The 18719-nt window shown below is 37.4% G+C and overlaps 1 pseudogene; it reads left to right on the plus strand.

Moving 5' to 3' along the window:
* The window catches only part of LOC134221037 (LIM/homeobox protein Lhx2-like), a 432488-nt pseudogene that overhangs the window by 353261 nt on the left and 60508 nt on the right, over positions 1-18719 (plus strand).

The raw sequence follows: 18719 nt of genomic DNA on the forward strand, positions 1-18719 counted from the left end.
AATCCAAAATCAAACAAAATCTAAACCCAATTAATATCCAATCCCAATCCAAGCCAATAGAAAATCAATCCAATCCAAATCACCCCCAAATCCAATCCAAATCCAATCCAAATTCAATCAACATCAACATCCAATCCAAACCAATCCAAACCAATCCAAACAAAACCCAAACCAATCCAAATCCAATCCAAACCAATCCAAACCAATCAAAACCAAATCCAAACCAATCCAAACCAATCCAAATCCAGTCCAAACTAATCCAAACCCATCCAAACCAATCAAAACCCATCCAAACCAATCCCAATCCAATCCAAACCAATCCAAACCAATCCAAACACAGTCCAATTCAAACCAATCCAAACCAATCCAAACCAATCCAAACCAATCCAAACCAATCCAAACCAATCCAAACCAATCCAAACCAATCCAAAATCCAATCCAAACCAATCCAAACCAATCCAAACCAATCCAAACCATCCAAACCAAACCCAAACCAATCCAAACCAATCCAAACCAATCCAACCCAAACCAACCAAACCAATCCAAACCAACCAAACCAATCCAAACCAATCCAAACCAATCCAAACCAATCCAAACCAATCCAAACCAACCAAACCAATCCAAACCAATCCAAACCAATCCAAACCAATCCAAACCAACCAATCCAATCCAAATCCAATCCAAATCCAATCCAAATCCAATCCAAATCCAATCCAAATCCAATCCAAATCCAATCCAAATCCAATCCAAATCCAATCCAAATCCAATCCAATCCAATCCAAATTCAATCCAATCCAAATTTAATCCAAATCCTATACAAATCCTATCCAAATCCAATCAAAATCTAATCAAAATCCAATCCAAATCCAATGCAAGTCCAATCCAAATGCAGTCTAAATCCAATCCAAATCCAAACCAAATCCAATCCAAATCCAATCCAAATCCAACCCAATCCAATCCAAATCCAATCCAATCCAAATCCAATCCAAATCCAATTCAAATTCAAACCAAATCCAATTCAAATCAATCCAAATCCAATTCAAATTCAAACCAAATCCAATTCAAATCAATCCAAATCCAATCCAAATCCAATCCAAACCCAATCCAAATCCAATCCAAATCCAATCCAAATCCAATCCAAATCCAATCCAAATCCAATCCAAATCCAATCCAAATCCAATCCAAATCCAATCCAAATTCAAACCAAATTCAAATCTAAATTCAAATCTAAATCCAAAATAAATCCAATCCATTTCCTATCGAAATCAAGTCCGAATCCATTCCAAATCAAATTCAAATCCCAAACCTATACAAATCCAGTCAAATCCAGTCCAACTTAAATCCAATCCAAATCCAATCCAAATCCATATCCAATCCAAATCCAATCCAAATTCAATCAAAATCCAAATCCAATCGAAATCCAATCGAAATCCAATCCAAATCCAATTCAAATCCAATCAAAATCCTGTCCAAATCCAATCGAAATCCAATCCAAATTCAATCCAAATGCAATCCAACTCCAATCCCAATCCAACCCAAATTCAATCCAAAATCAAACAAAATCTAATCCCAATTAATATGCAATCCAATCCCAATCCAAGCCAATACAAAATCAATCCAATCGAAATCCAATCCAAATCCAATCCAAATCCAATCCAAATCAAACCCAAATCCAATCCAAATCCAATCCAAATCCAATCCAAATCCAATCCAAATCCAATCCAAATCCAATCCAAATCCAATCCAAATCAAACCCAAATCCAATCCAAATCCAATCCAAATCCAATCCAAACCAATCCAAATCCAATCCAAACCAATCCAAACCAATCCAAACCAATCCAAACCAACCAAACCAATCCAAACCAACCAAACCAATCCAAACCAATCCAAACCAATCCAAACCAATCCAAACCAATCCAAACCAATCCAAACCAATCCAAACCAATCCAAACCAATCCAAACCAATCCAAACCAACCAAACCAATCCAAATCCAATCCAAATCCAATCCAAATCCAATCCAAATCCAATCCAAATCCAATCCAAATCCAATCCAAATCCAATCCAAATCCAATCCAATCCAAATCCAATCCAATTCAATCCAAATTCAATCCAAATTTAATCCAAATCCTATTTAAATCCTATCCAAATCCAATCAAAATCCAATCAAAATCCAATCCAAATCCAATGCAAGTCCAATCCAAATGCAGTCTAAATCCAATCCAAATCCAAACCAAATCCAATCCAAATCCAATCCAAATCCAACCCAATCCAATCCAAATCCAATCCAATACAAATCCAATCCAAATCCAATCCAAATTCAAACCAAATCCAATTCAAATCAATCCAAATCCAATCCAAATCCAATCCAAATCCAACCCAATCCAATCCAAATCCAATCCAATACAAATCCAATCCAAATCCAATCCAAATTCAATCCAAATCCAATCCAAATCCAATCCAAATCCAATTCAAATCCAATCCAAATCCAATCTAAATCCAATCCAAAGGCTATCCAAATTCAAACCAAATTCAAATCTAAATTCAAATCTAAATCCAAAACAAATCCAATTCATTTCCAATCGAAATCAAGTCCGAATCCATTCCAAATCAAATTCAAATCCCAAATCTATACAAATCCAGTCAAATCCAGTCCAACTTAAATCCAATCCAAATCCAAATCCAAATTCAAATCCAATCCAAATCCTATCCAAATCCAATCGAAATCCAATCCAAATCCAATTCAAATCCAATCCAAATCCAATCCAAGTAAAAAACCAATTCAAATCCAATCAAAATCCTGTCCAAATCCAATCGAAATCCAATCCAAATTCAACCCAAATGCAATCCAACTCCAATCCCAATCCAACCCAATTTCAATCCAAAATCAAACAAAATCTAAACCCAATTAATATCCAATCCAATCCCAATCCAAGCCAATACAAAATCAATCCAATCCAAATCCAATCCAAATCCAATCCAAATCAAACCCAAATCCAATCCAAATCCAATCCAAATCCAATCCAAATCCAATCAAAATCCAATCCAAATCCAATCCAAATCCAATCCAAATCCAATCCAAATCCAATCCAAATCCACTCCAAACCAATCCAAACCAAACCAATCCAAATGCAACACAAATCAAACCAAATCCAATCCAATTCCAATCCAAACCAATCCACATCCAATCCAAATTCAATCCAAACCAATCCAAACCAATCCAAACCAATCCAATCCAAACCAATCCAAACCAATCCAAACCAATCCAAACCAATCCAAACCAATCTAAACCAATCCAAACCAATCCAACACAATCCAAACCAATCCAAACCAATTCAAACCAATCCAAATTCAATCCAAACCAATCCTCCAATCCAAACCAATCCAAACCAATCCAAACCAATCCAAATCCAATCCAATCCAACCAATCCAAAAAGCCATCCAACCAAACCAAATTCAAATCTAAATTCAAATCTAAATCCAAAATAAATCCAATCCATTTTCTATCGAAATCAAGCACGAATCCATTCCAAATAAAATTCAAATCCCAAACCTATACAAATCCAGTCAAATCCAGTCCAACTTAAATCCAATCCAAATCCAATCCAAATCCAATTCCAATCCAAATGCAATTCAAATCAAAACCAAATTCAATCCAAATCCAATCCAAATCCAATCCAAATCCAATCCAAATCCAATCCAAATCCAATCCAAATCCAATCCAAATCCAATCCAAATCCAATCCAAATCCAATCCAAATCCAAGCAAAATCCAAGCAAAATCCAATTAAAATCCAATCCAAATCCAACCAAACCAATCAAACCAATCCAAATTCAATCCAAATCCAATCCAAATCCAATCCAAATCCAATCCAAACCCAATCCAAATCCAATCCAAATCCAATCCAAATCCAATCCAATCCAAATCCAATCCAAAAGCTATCCAAATTCAAACCAAATTCAAATCTAAATTCAAATCTAAATCCAAAATAAATCCAATCCATTTCCAATCCAAATCAAGTCCGAATCCATTCCAAATCCCATCCAAATCAAATCCAAATCCCAATAATATAAAAATCCAGTCAAGTCCAGTCGAACTTGAATCCAATCCAAATACAATCCAAATCCAACAATCCAAATACAATCCAAATCCAACAATCCAAATCCAACAATCCAAACCAATCCAAACCAATCCAAACCAATCCAAACCAATCCAAACCAATCCAAACCAATCCAAACCAATCCAAATCCAATCCAAATCCAAGCAAAATCCAAGCAAAATCCAATTAAAATCCAATCCAAATCCAATCCAAATCCAATCAAAATCCAATCCAAATCCAATCCAAATCCAATCCAAATCCAATCCAAATCCAATCCAAAACCAATCCAAAACCAATCCAAATCCAAATCCCTATCCAATCCAAACTCAAAACAAATACAATCCAATTTTAATTCAAATCAAGTTCAAATCCATTCCAAATCAAATCCAAATCCCAATCCTTTTCAAATCCAGTCAAATCCAGTGCAACTTAAATCCAATTCATATTTAATCCAATTCTAATTCAAATCCAATCCAAATCCAATCCAAATCCAATCTAAATCCAAACCCAATCCAAATCCAATCCAAATCCAATCCAAATCCAATCAAAATCCAATCCAAATCCAATCCAAATCCAATCCAAATCCAATCAAAATCCAATCCAAATCCAATCCAAATCCAATCCAAACCAAACCCTCATCCAATCCAAACTCAAAACAAATACAATCCAATTTTAATTCAAATCAAGTTCAAATCCATTCCAAATCAAATCCAAATCCCAATCCTTTTCAAATCCAGTCAAATCCAGTGCAACTTAAATCCAATTCATATTTAATCCAATTCTAATTCAAATCCAATCCAAATCCAATCCAAATCCAATCCAAATCCAAGCAAAATCCAAGCAAAATCCAATTAAAATCCAATCCAAATCCAATCCAAATCCAATCAAAATCCAATCCAAATCCAATCCAAATCCAATCCAAATCCAATCCAAATCCAATCCTAATCCAATCCAAATCTAATCCTAATCCAATTCAAATCCAATCTAAATCCAAAACAAGTCCAATCCAAATCAAGTCCAAATCCATTCCAAATCAAATCCAAATCCCAATACTATACAAATCCAGTCAAATCCAGTGCAACTTAAATCCAATCCACATTTAATCCAATTCTTATCCAAATCCAATCCTAATCCAATCCAAATCCAGTCCAAATCCAATCCAAATCCAAATCCAATCCAGAACCAATCCGAATCCTATCCAAATCCAATCCCAATTCAAATCCAAATCAAAATCTAATCCAAATTCAATTCAAATCCAATACAAAACCAATTCAATCCAGATTCAAACCAAGTCAAATTTAAATCCAATCTAAATCCAATTAAAATCGTATTCCAATCCAATCCGAATGCAATCCAAATACAATTCAAATTCCATCCAATCCAAATCCAATTGAACGTTCGGTTATAGTGGAATTCTGGCAAATGGGCGTTGCTTTCGTTGGCTTTAGCCTCTCCGACTATGGACGGAAATACCTGCCGTGTCCCTACAATACGGTTAGTAATAAATTTGAGCGAGAACTTTTTTTTTAATTTTCATAAAATTGTTTCTATTGAAGTTCAATTTTTTTTATCGTTTAAATTCCCCCACAAATAATTAAATATTGTCAAGAAATTTTTATGTTGACAATACATCATATAGGTAAATGATAAGCATAAAAAACTCGCTCTATGTTTTTCGAACAAGCAAAAAAGACAAATCTTAATACATAAAAATGAATTTCTGTCTGTCTGAACCTTATAGACTCCGAAACTACTGAACCGATTGGCGTGAAAATTTATATGCAGCGGGAAAGGTTCTTAAAATGGTTCGAAGTTCGTCGGGTCTGCTAGTGTCAAATATTTGAAACATATATGCACTAAATGACTTGATACATTTGCTTCGCCAACTTATGCAATCGCAGCAAATAAATTTCATTGAAATAACAGCTCTATTATCAATCAAAACTATTCCAACAGAAGACGTACAATTGTAAAGGGAACATCCTACAGTTTTGAGGAAGAGTCTGACACTCACTCAACCCTGACGTTCCGAAACTCGAGCAGAAACCGAAAGAAACATACAAGGAATGACGTGTGCAACGCGCAAACTTTCTCCTCGCTTCTGTGGCTGCCGTCGCCGAACACAGTCTTCATCACATAAGATGTTAATTAATGAATTCAAAATTTTCTTGCTATCTAATTACTTATTCATTGCTTGAGATGCAATTAATGCTAATTACTTTTCCCAATAATAATGATAGGAACGACTCGACACTGCCAAGATCAACATCTGCATGACGGGATTTTAATTAAATAATTTCCAGAAGTACGAGTACGACCTTCGACTTGAATTAGGAAGAAAATTTCGTAATTAAGAACGACCGCGTATGAGCATGGGGGTTGATTCCGAAATGCAGAAAGTTGACTGAAATTGAATTTGCAAAACGAAGCCGGCGAGACATTCTAATTGGGCACGCTTTTTCCGCTTCAACTTCAACTATTCCAAGCAGTGACGGGAAATGTCATATCGATGTCATGGGACTAATTTGTTAATAACTTTTTTCACAAGTAATTTACAATCGTATGTTTTATATAAACATAAAGCACTCAAAGGATACTAAAACTTTTTCTAATAGGTCATTGCTCTAAAACTGAAATTGGCGGCGTGAGAGCCGAATTAGTGTCAAATGACATTAATGTCATGACATTCCGTGACATTTTTTTAAATTCGTTATCATGCCTCACACTGTATATTTAGAACAATGACCTGTTTGGCAAAGTTGTAGGATCCTTTAAGCATTACATGTTAATAAAAAAATCCGAGTTGTAAAAGACTTTTGAAAAAAAGTTATTAGCAAATTAGTAATAGCAACCCCATGACATTTTTTTGACATTTTTTTGACATTTCCCATCACTGATTCCAAGCAACTATTGAAAAGAGTATTTGGAGAAAAAAAATATGCGGAAGTATATATTTAATTACTTTGGTTTTTTTTTTCTTTTATTTTCAAATATAAGAGCTTTCTAGACAATCATCGTCATAAGCTTATCTCAGAAAATCAACTCGATCGAACCCGAGTTGGTAATGTCATGCCTTTACTGACTAGACAATTAGAGGCGTCAAACTGCACCTGTCATGATCAAGTAGTTCAGTTCTCACTGTTTAATTAAACTTGCACATTGTCGCGATTCAAACATTAGGGTCCAAAGGACTTCTCCCTTTTCCAAAAATGCTTCTCGCGATTATCAGCAATGTGTAGACATCAAGGGCAGTCGTCGATTTAGGAGGTCGAGTTCCTTCTTCGTTCAACGTTCACAAGTCCAAAGCCAAAACACAATCAAATGTTGGCTGCTGCCGACGACGAACTGCACCTCCCCATCTGAGTGAGCATACATACGTACCAGTAGAAAAAGTATCAGTGTCCGATGGATAGGAAAATTGAAAATGGGAAAAAAGGTTTATAGCCCAATCATCAAGAGGAGGATGGAGTTGAAAATCGGAAATGAAGAAGAGAGTACACCATCGGCAATGGGGTGGCGACAGCGCGCAGTAAGGATGTGTCTCTTGGTTTGAAGCGGCTGCTCAAAAGTCAAAACTTCAAGTAATAAATATTGTCTCAACCAGCGAATGGTACAGCGCACTATGGTCCAGGATACAGATTTACGCGGAAAGATGAATTTTACGCCAAAACTATATTTTTTAGAAAAAACTGTTATTCTACAAAATTGTTCGAAATAGTAAGGCCACCATTATGATTCTACCAAAAAATAGGGTGGCCCATCATATAAAAAAAAATTGAAAATATGTTTTTTATTTCTCAAAATATTGACATGTTATGTTCTACAAAGTTGTAGCGCAGCTTATTTCAATCAGTTTTGCTAAAAAAACTTTTTCTGTAGCTCTTAAGTTGGCTGATTTAGAGCAATTTTACCTAATTGGATTAGGGTGTACCTCACAAAAACAGTATTTTTTATCTCCTTTTTTTGTTTTACATTTCTCGAAAAATTCGTCTTCAGGTGACTTTTAGAGCTCAAAAAAATGCAACTTTTGATGGGTAAATACGCTCAATATCTTTTTCCGATCAAAAGTTATAATCGTTTTTCTGTCAAAATTACATTTTTTTCATAAGTTGATATCTCCGGTTAGGGCAGACCAAAAAAATATATTCACACGGCATCTGAAAGAGAAATTAATATTCTTTATTATGTCAAAAAATTGGGGAGATGTTATTTTTTTATCTCAAGTTTCACCAATTTTACTAAAATCATGTTTTTTCAAATAAATTGATATAACTCGACAACGGAAGAAGATACAGACGATATTTTTATAGCAAAACACGCGTTTTAAAAAGCCTCAAAAGTTTTCAGAAGGTGACATATACAAATTCGGAAGATTTTAAATAACACAATCATTGTATTAATCAACCCTCCCTTTTGAAAACGAAAATAAAAATCTTTTTGGCTGTAACTTTTTTGTCTTTCGACATTTTTTTCGCAACTTTTATTAAAAGAAGCGGAATTTACTCAAGTTTCAGGAGCTTTATGCAATTTTAGGACTGGCCACTTGATACCGGAGTTAATCCGGATTTAAAATGAGTGTTAGCTTTCGGCCATATGCCAGAACGCATACTTCCGAAATGATTACTAGGAATTTGATCGGTCCGAAACATGGCCTGTATTCCGGAATCCGGACGTTCCGCCGGAACATTCTACGGGATTACCTTACGGAAATAGGCGAATACCATCATGCGACCCATCAAACTTCATGATTTCAAAAGTAATGGCATTCTATAGTAGTTTTGTACTTCCTGGACCGTATTTGAACCGATTGGATACGGTACACGGATTTATCGAGTACCGGTTTGAGGGTAAATTTTGGGAAAATGAGCTAATCCCATCATGCGGCATATAAATTTTCATGATTTCAGAAGTTAGTTAGTTAGTTAGTGGCTTTATGTAACCAGGAGAAATTTGGACTGTAAATCCTGGAAAGGTAGTGGGTTTTATCAATTCAATTTTGCCGGACTGGGAAAAGACGCTTGTTTACTTGATAAATGGTGATCAACGTACAAGATGCGAATAGTTAATAGTAATCAGGGGTATACCACAAACGTTCAACTCAATGGACGCAGTGATTCCACGCCCCATCATAAAAAGCTGTGTACCAAATTAGCGTTACGTTACTTATGTTCAGTAATCTTTTACTATTATTTAATATAGTAGTAATATAACCGTTACCACATTTACGCAGTACAATAAAACATGATATCTGACTTTTATATATTCATGATTATTTAAATCAAATCTGATATCATGGCACCACCCACAGATGTTCGTAGCATATGCAACGGTTGAGAAATGGGATTCTGTCGAGGAATGTCCCGCCGGCATCATCAATATAGAAAGGGTAACTATGATGATTCAAATAATAATGGAAATGGTTGATTGGAATTGGGGATAAATCTATCACATGCCGGGTAGGTGATGGAGAATAATGGTGCGATGCAGGAAAAGAAAGCAGAGCATATATGCGTGCATGAGGTAAATTGGATTGACATCCATCAAATTTTTGCCTTCATTGGTCTTCAGGCTCTTTGTATGCGAGGTTATTGGATTTCTCTAATGCATCTCTTCCCTAATCATTGTTTTGGTAGAGAAAAGCTCTCACATTACAAACATATTGCCCAAAAACAATAAACCAATATTCTCAGTAATTTTCTTACAAGCTTCCTTTCATTCTCCTCAACAGTGGAACCGATCAGTGATCACCCAGTCAATGTACAACAGTCAGCAAGGACCCTCAACGCCGCCAGTGTTGCAACTATGGGACACACGACAGTTACACCGAACGCACCGGCAATCCAATCATCGGTTTCGTCGGCCCCGAACCTCATCGGCAGCACCGGGATGGCCAAGGACTGCGCTGGCTGCGGGAAGCGCATCACCGAGCGCTTCCTGCTGAAAGCGCTGGACCTTTTCTGGCACGAGGATTGCCTCAAGTGCGGCTGCTGTGATTGCCGGCTCGGCGAGGTCGGCTCTACCCTGTATACTAAAGCAAACCTAATATTGTGTAAGCGGGACTATCTGCGATTGTTCGGCACGACCGGATACTGTGCCGCGTGCAACAAGGTGATACCGGCATTCGAAATGGTGATGCGTGCCAAAAACAACGTCTATCATTTAGAGTGCTTCGCCTGTCAGCAGTGCAATCACCGGTAAGTATCCGCAATGTGATGCTAATTTGTTTTAATTGTGTGTTCCTATCTGATACATTTTGATGAAGCGATTTGTCTATCCAATCCGAATGCTCTGGCCATCGAATATAATCCATAGCAACTTTTTTATTCTCCTTAATTGGAAGAGATTTGTTGGATGAAAGCGATAACTAGTACTGCCTAATTTGCTTTTCTGAGAATAATTGAAGCTAATTATAAGCAATGGAAGATTTTCAGACTCAAAAGTAACATAAATGCAAACATAACAAATTTTCTGTCTGGGTAGATTGTGTATTTCAGTTGTACATAATTAAACAATCACCACGTTTTAAATGTGAATATTATCAATATTATTGAAATTTTTAGAATTTTGAGACGGCATCAGCTATATTTTTTAACTGTTGATTGAGGCAAAAATACCACGCCACGCCGCCGCACATAGGAGTACGCAGTGTAAAAGCGTGGCCAAAAGTATGTCGATCATTTTGTCGTCTGTAAATGTATTCAATAGAAGCATTGAGGTATATTTTTTGTTTTTATGCTTTTTACATTCTGCTAGCATTGAAGTATGACCCTGGCAGCGTCGGTTATTGTTATTTGATAGAGCACCACTTGGCGCAAGAACGCTTGTCTTTGAGAACTACAGCGTGCTTGCAACGAGTGGGGCCCACATCTGGCTCCGTCAGTGAGTATGATCTTCTTATGTTAATCTTCATTCTTCGATTATTACCAACTAAATTTTCCTAAAAAATGTACTTTGTTTGTTTACTTCAACTATATAAATTGGTCATCGGATCATGTTAAAGTCCCTGGATAATCTTTTGTAATATCAAATGGAGCAGATCTAATAAATACGAAATACAAATCAACCGCTATGTTTCTTAATAATATTAACATCCGAAAAATGCGTACGCTTTTATGGATCGATGTGTTCATCAAAGTCTCACTACCATGATTTTTTCTAGCATTTTGAAGTAAACTTCACTATATTAAAATAAAAATAAGTCACGACTGCGTGAGTATGCGTGAAATGTTTTTTATAGAGCTTATTAAGGAAACTCCAATCTTTCCAACGCTGACAATTTTGTTGCTTGGACTGGTTTGGAACCTAATCAAAAGTTTTATTTTGCAAAACATATTGTTGTAAAAAGGTAGAAAAAAGCTAGCAATTAATATCATGATTATGGATCACCTGAAAACGGTTTTAGATCGAATCATGCTTGAAAAAGTTTTAAATACCCTCATTATTGATACTTATATTGATTTTCATTTAAAAAATCATTAAAAAACAAGAAAAACATGATAAAACGTGAACATTTTTCAATGCACAATTGCGGTAAAACTAGCATTGAAATTATGGTGAAGTTTTCACAGCCAGCATCGCTTACAAGTAAACAATATTGTTTCAAAAATCCCATGGCAAATTAGAATTACTATTTGAGAGTTCAAAAACGAAAAATAATATGGAAATATCTAAAAAATTTGTTTTTGACTTTTGGCCAGGATTTGGCCTGAAATACTCCTCAGTGCGCCGTTGCCGTTAAAAATTAAGCGGTGTGCCACTGTTTGAAAATTGTACAGGCCGCCGATTTTTTTTACCTAATTCTACGGTTCATATAACAATAATCTACTTGCAATTATGCAGCATTTATAATCATTGCCGATTAAGTCTATAGATCTAAATCATCGGCTGTTACCTGCACACAACTGGATTAGGATGGAGCTTATTTATAGCTGACAATGAGTGAAAAACATCGAGAAAATTGTCTATGTATGAAGTTTTTGATCCCTTGTAATATAAAGTGTACTTGACCTATCTTGAGAATATTTCTTCTAAAACAATCAAATTCACAACATTTTTAGATAATGTGGGAATCGTTCCTCGAATTCTTTTGATATTTTCATCTGAAATTATGTAAGAACTTTTTTTGAAATTTGTTTTAAAATTTCTCATGAAATTGTAACAAGATTTTTTGAATCCCTCAACTTCCACTTCATTTTTTTCCGAAAAATTATCCTAGAGCTTCTTCAGCAACTCTTTTTTGAAATCATCTGAATCCAAGAAGTTCAACCGAAAATTCATCTAAAATTTCTCAAATAATTTATCCAAGATTTTGCCCAGGGACTCAACTAGGCATTCTTCCGCTAATTTCTCCATGAATTTCCTTATGGATCACTTCAGGAATTGTTTCACAATTTTTTTTCTTTGTTTTCCACACAAAACTTCCTTTGTAATTACTTCTCGAAAGAATTTTCTTGAAAATTCCTGGAGAAATTTCCAAAAGTAGTATCTCGAGGTAACTTTTTAGGAGGTAATGCACGTATTTTGAATTTTTCTTATTAATTAACCTCAAGGATTTCCAAGATTTTTCTTAATCTCAGAGAGAAATCTCTGAGGAATTTTGTGGAAGTTTTTATTGGAGAATCTCTGAGGCAGTTGCCGACGAAAATACTGAAAGGTTGTCAGAGAAAGTCATAAAAGAATTCCGGAGAAACTCCTAAAAGAATTTCCAGAGCAATATCTAAACAATTTCCGGGGATATTCCTTTGAAAATTACCGGAGAAATTTTTGTGGGAACTTCCAGAAGAGTTTTTGTGAAAATTTCAGAAAGCAATTTTGGAGGAATTTTCGGATGATTTCTTGAAGGTATTTACGACGGAATTTGTGAATGAATTTCCGGATGAGCTCGTGGAGAAGCTTCCGTAGAAACCCGTGGAAGAACTTCCAGGGGAATTCCTTACGGGCCTTCCTGAATGAAATGATGTTACTTCCGAAGGAACTTCTGGAGGATGTCCCAGAGCATCTTCTTGTTTCCGATCGTACTACCGACAGAACTTCCGAAGGAGAATGGAGAATCTTCTGAAGGAAGTCTTTGAGGACCTCCCGGAGGAACTCCTAAACATACTTCCAGAGGAAGTCAAAAAAAAACTCCAGGAGAAACTTCCGAATAAACGGTGTCAGGCCGTTTGGCCGAATGCCATTTGGCCGAATGCCGTTTGGCCGAACGCCATTTGGCCGAATGCTGTTTGGCCGAACGGGTCATTTGGCCGAATAGTTAAAAAAAAATGACATCAGTTCACGAGTGGTATTTCTTCCTACTTCCTTCTTTCTTCTTCTTTCTTTCTTCACCCTTCCTCCTTATTCTTTCTTCCTTCATCATTCCTTCTTCTCTCTTATTTTTCCCATTCTCTAACTTCTTTCTTTCTTATTCCTTCTTCCTTCCGTTTTTGTTTATTCTTTCTTCTTCTTCTTCTTCTTCTTCTTCTTCTTCTTCTTATTGGCATTACATCCCCACACTGGGACAGAGCCGCCTCGCAGCTTAGTGTTCATTGAGCACTTCCACAGTTATTAACTGCGAGATTTCTAAGCCAAGTTACCATTTTTGCATTCGTATATCATGAGGCTAACACGATGATACTTTTATGCCCAGGGAAGTCGAAACAATTTCCAATCCGAAAATTGCCTAGACCGGCACCGGGAATCGAACCCAGCCACCCTCAGCATGGTCTTGCTTTGTAGTCGCGCGTCTTACCGCACGGCTTCTTCCTTCTTACTTCTTTCTTTTTCTTTCTTCCTTCTTCCTTTCTCTTTCTTCCTTCTTCCTTCTTCGTTGTTCCTTGTTCCTTCTTCCTTCTCCCTTCTTGCTTCTTCCCTCTCCCTTCTACCTTCTTCCTTCTTCCACCTTCCTTCTCACTTCTTGTTTCTCCCTTTTTCCTTCTTCCTTCTTCTTCTTTCTTCCTTCTTCCATCTTCCTTCTCCCTTTTCCCTTCTTGCTTCTCCCTTCTTCCTTCTTCCTTTTTCCTTCTACCTTCTTCCTTCTTCCTTCTTTCTTCTTCCTTCTTCCTTCTTCCTTCTTCCTACTTCCTTCTTCTTTCTTCCTTCTTCCTTCTTTTTTTCCTTATTCCTTCTTTTTTCTTCTTCCTTCCTTCTTCCTTAATTCTTCTTTCTTCTTACTTCTTCCTTCTTCTTACTTCTTCCTTCTTCTTTCTTCCTTAATTCTTCTTTCTTCTTCCTTCTTCCTTCTTCCTTCTTCCTTCTTCTTTCTTCCTTCTTCCTTCTTCCTTCTTCCTTCTTCCTTCTTCCTTCTTCCTTCTTTCTTCTTCCTTCTTCCTTCTTCCTTCTTCCTTCTTCCATCTTCCTTCTTCCTTCGTCCATCTTCCTTCTTCCTTCTTCCTTCTTCCTTCTTCCTTAATCCTTCTTCCTTCGTCCTTTTTCCTTCTTTCTTCTTTCTTCTTCCTTCTTCCTTCTTTCTTCTTCCTTCTTCCTTCTTCCTTCTCACTGCTAACTTCTCACTTCATAAGGAAACGTATTTCAACTATTCGGCCAAACGGCATTCGGCCAAATGGCGTTCGGCCAAATGATCCTTTCGGCGAAATGGCATTCGGCCAAACGGCATTCGGCCAAATTACCCTAAACCGAATAAACTCATGGATGAACTTCCGAAGGAACCCCTGACGAATCTTCCTGATAAACTCCCGAAGGAACTTCTGTAAAAACTCCTGAACATACTTCCAAAAGAACTCCTGGAGAAACTTCTGAAGGAACTTCCAGAGGAACTTTGGAAGGAACTCCAGGAGGAACTTCCGGAAGAATTCTTGGATGAGCTTCCAGTGCAACTACTAGATGATCTTTCGGGTAAACTCCTGAACTTCTGGAGGAACTGCTGTAGGAACTTTCGGAGGTTCTCGTGGAGGAAATTCTGGAGGAACTTGTGACTGTGACTGAAAGTCGATTTTCCGAAAATCGATTATTAGCAACTAATCCAGACAAAATACTTGAAGAAAAATTTCTGTAGGAGTTTTCTTAAAGATTTCCGGATGGATTCCTGAAGGCATGGACGATTTTTTGGAAAAACTTTCATAGGTATTTCTGGTGTAACCTCCGGAGGAATTTCCGAAGGAACATCCGGAGGAACTTTCGCAGGATCTCATGGAGAAATTCCAGGGGAAACCAGAAGGAACTTCCGGAGGAACACCTTGAGGACATTCCGGTATACATTAATTGATGTAACCTTTGGAGAAATTTTTTTTCAGAAAATCCAAAGGAACTTCCAGGGAAACTCCTGAAGAAACTACCAGAGGAACTTTTCTAGTCTAGTGCCTCCAAGTATTGTACGTCGCAATTTTCGTTCTAAATCCCCTAAAGCTCCCTTGTCCGTCCACGCTTCAGAGTTTTATTCCGAACAAATTTCGTTTCCGTCTGCATATTGCAGGACCTGGGACCTAAGCTGGTTACGTAATCCGCAGAAGGATCTATTCGCAGCAGCAATAAGTCTTTTAACTTCACGGGAAGCGTCATTCCTACAAGCGTTCCAAGTTGAACAAATTCTTCAAGGTGAGCAAACAAAGCACTGCCTCAGCGCCAATACCACTAGGTCTTCCTTTATCTCTACCCGCAGGCATGTACTTTGGCTTGGTAGATTTGATACAGTCGCCTCTCCACATCTCGATATTGAAGGGACCATCGAGATAGGGAGAGATGAATGGAAGGAAAATTTAAAAGGGTACTAAAAAAATATCGTTGCTAGAGATGTCGCAAATTAATCGATTAATACGATTAATCGATTTATCTTTGTAATAATCGATTATTTTTGAATCGATTACTTCCCAATGATTAATCGATTCAATTGAACAAGAACTGCTTTAAGTAATCGATTAGTTACTAATCGATTAATCGAGATTTTTCGACATCTCTAAGATGTCGCAAATTAATCGATTACTTCGATTAATCGTGGTGATAATCAATAAATTTTAAATCGACGATTAATCGATTCAATAATCGAAAAGAGTCGAGAGTAATCGACTAATCGGGATTTTACGACATGTCTACTCGATGCTATGAAAAACGACAACAAAACAAATGTCATTTCTAGTTATTCATGTGTTTACTATTGCCCCAAACTGGTCTAGTAGCCTAGAAAATGAATATATCGACATAGGGAGAGTGCATCCTGAACAAAATATGCAAATCAATTTTTGTAGCAATTGCTGGGGAAACTTCCAGAGGAATTCCAGGTGTAACCTCCGGAGAAATTTCTGCAAGAACTTTCGAAAGAATTTCTGGAGAAACTGCCGAAGGAGCTTCTGGAGGAACTTCCGAAGAAACTCCTGGAGGAACTCCTGAAGGACCCTCTGGAAGAGCTCCTGGAAGTATTTCTGGAGGAATTCCTGAATGCCCTTTCAGAGGAATTCCTGGACGTGTTTCCGAAGGAACTTCTTGAAGAACTGCTGCAGTAAATTCCGGAGGAACTCCTGACCGAGCTTGTGAAGGAACTCTTGTACGACTTCTGGAGGAACTTCAAGTGAAATTTCTGGTGGAACTTTCGAAGGAACTCCTGAAGGACCTTCCGGAGGAACGCCTGTACAAACTTACATAGAAGCTCCTGGGCAAACTTCCAGAGGAACTGCTGCAGTAAACTCCGGACAAACTCCTAGACGAACTTCCACAACCCGAGCAGCACACATGTTTCAAATAGATGGCTGCAACTTATATATGACCAAATTCAGTCACAATCAAGTCACAGCAACCAAACATACTCCAATTGTGCTACTTGGGAAGGAGTCTTGGACGAACTTCCGAAGGAACTGTTGGACGAACTTCCGAAGGAATTCCTGAAGCATTCCGGTGGACTTCCTGAAAAAAAAACTTCAGGAGGAATTTCCAATGAAATTCCTGGTGGTACTTTTGGAAAAACTTCCAAAAAAAAACTCCTGGAAGAACTCCTAGGCTAGAGGAGCTTTCGGAGGAACTTCTGAAGAAACTCCTGGAGGAACTTCTGGGGGAACTTTATGTGGAACTCCTTCAAGAGCTTCCAAAAAACTCCTGGAGGAATTCCTGAAGGATCCTCTGGAGGAACTGCTGGAAGTACTTCTGCTCCTGCTCCTGGGCGAACTTCGGGAGTAGCACCTGAGTAGTTCCGGAGGAACTCCTGACCAAGCTTGCGAAGGAACTCTTATACGATCGGAGGAACACCTGAAGGCATTTCCGGTGGAACTCTTAGAAAAACTTAAAGGAATTCCCTAGCACCACACATGTTTCACAAAGCTTACTGCAACTAATATGTGACCAGATTTGGTAACAATTAAGTTGCTGCAACCACATTTGTCTGACATGTGCTGCTCGGATTCCAGTAGAAACTTCCGGAGGAACTTCTGTGAGGACTTTCGGTGAAATTCCTTCAACAACTATCGGAGGAACTCCAGGAAGAACTTCTGAAGGAACATCTGGAGGAACGTCCGGTGGTACTCCTGGAAGAATTCTTGAACGACCTTCCGAAGGAACTTCTAAAAGAACTCCTGAAGAATCTTTCGGAGGAGCTCCAGGACGAACTTCCGTAGGAGCTCCTGGACAAACTTACAGAGGAACTGCTGCAGTAAATTGCGGGCAAACTCCTGGAGGAAACCTTGGACGATCTTCCGAAGGAACTTTTGGAAGAATTTAAGAAGCAATTCCTTTAGGAACTTCCGGTTGAATTCCTAGAAAAAATCCCAAGGAAATTCGTAGAGGAACTTCCGGAGAAACTCCTGAAGTATCTATTAGAAGAACCCCTAGGCTAGAAGAACTTTCGGAGGAACAACTGGAGGAACATTCGCTCATATTGTCTTAAATAAAACTACATTTTCGTACGGATCGTGCTGTTGACTACGAAAAATTACAGACGAATTTCAAACTCTTCGTTGACAATATTAATGCAGAAGCTGATGTTGATGCATGTCTAAGCAGCATCATAGCAAAATATAAAACTTTACTGAATGAGTGCACCCGTACTGTTTCAATAACTGCCAATTTAAAGGGTACCAAATCTCCATGAGTGAGTTTGAACGTTTGGGCGCTCATTAAACTGAAAAATAATTATTTGAAGAAGTGCCGTAGAAATCCTTATAATACAAATTATAGAGAGTTATTGTTACACGTATCCAGAAAGTTGGACTTAGCAAAAAACAGGCTAAAAAATGGTATTACGAGAATTTATTGAATAATACACCACATTCCAAATTGTGGAAATCCATAAATTCGATCTTGGGTAAATCCAAAAATCAATGTAAACCTAGCTTCTTTATTGATGTTGAAGATACTACAAACAGTGAACAGATTTGTGAGGCGTTCAATGAACACTTTTCAACTATTGGTTCAAAGCTGGCTGAGAGAATTCCTGCTACGACTGAAAATTCTTTACGTTACATTAACCCGATACCGGAATCGTTGTATATCTAGCCGGCTACAGTGATGAAGTAATTTTAATATTGAATGAATTAAATATGAACAAAAGTTCTTTCATTTTCAAGAATTCTCACCGACTGTTTCAACATAATCATCCAAACTGGATTATACCCTGATTACTTAAAAACCGCAAAAGTAGTACCTATATTTAAATCTGGAAATTCAAGTGAAATAGATAATTATCGGCCTATTTCAACCCTTCCAGTG

This window comes from Armigeres subalbatus, chromosome 3 (genome assembly GCF_024139115.2).
Source record: "Armigeres subalbatus isolate Guangzhou_Male chromosome 3, GZ_Asu_2, whole genome shotgun sequence".
NCBI classification, from domain to species: domain Eukaryota; kingdom Metazoa; phylum Arthropoda; class Insecta; order Diptera; family Culicidae; genus Armigeres; species Armigeres subalbatus.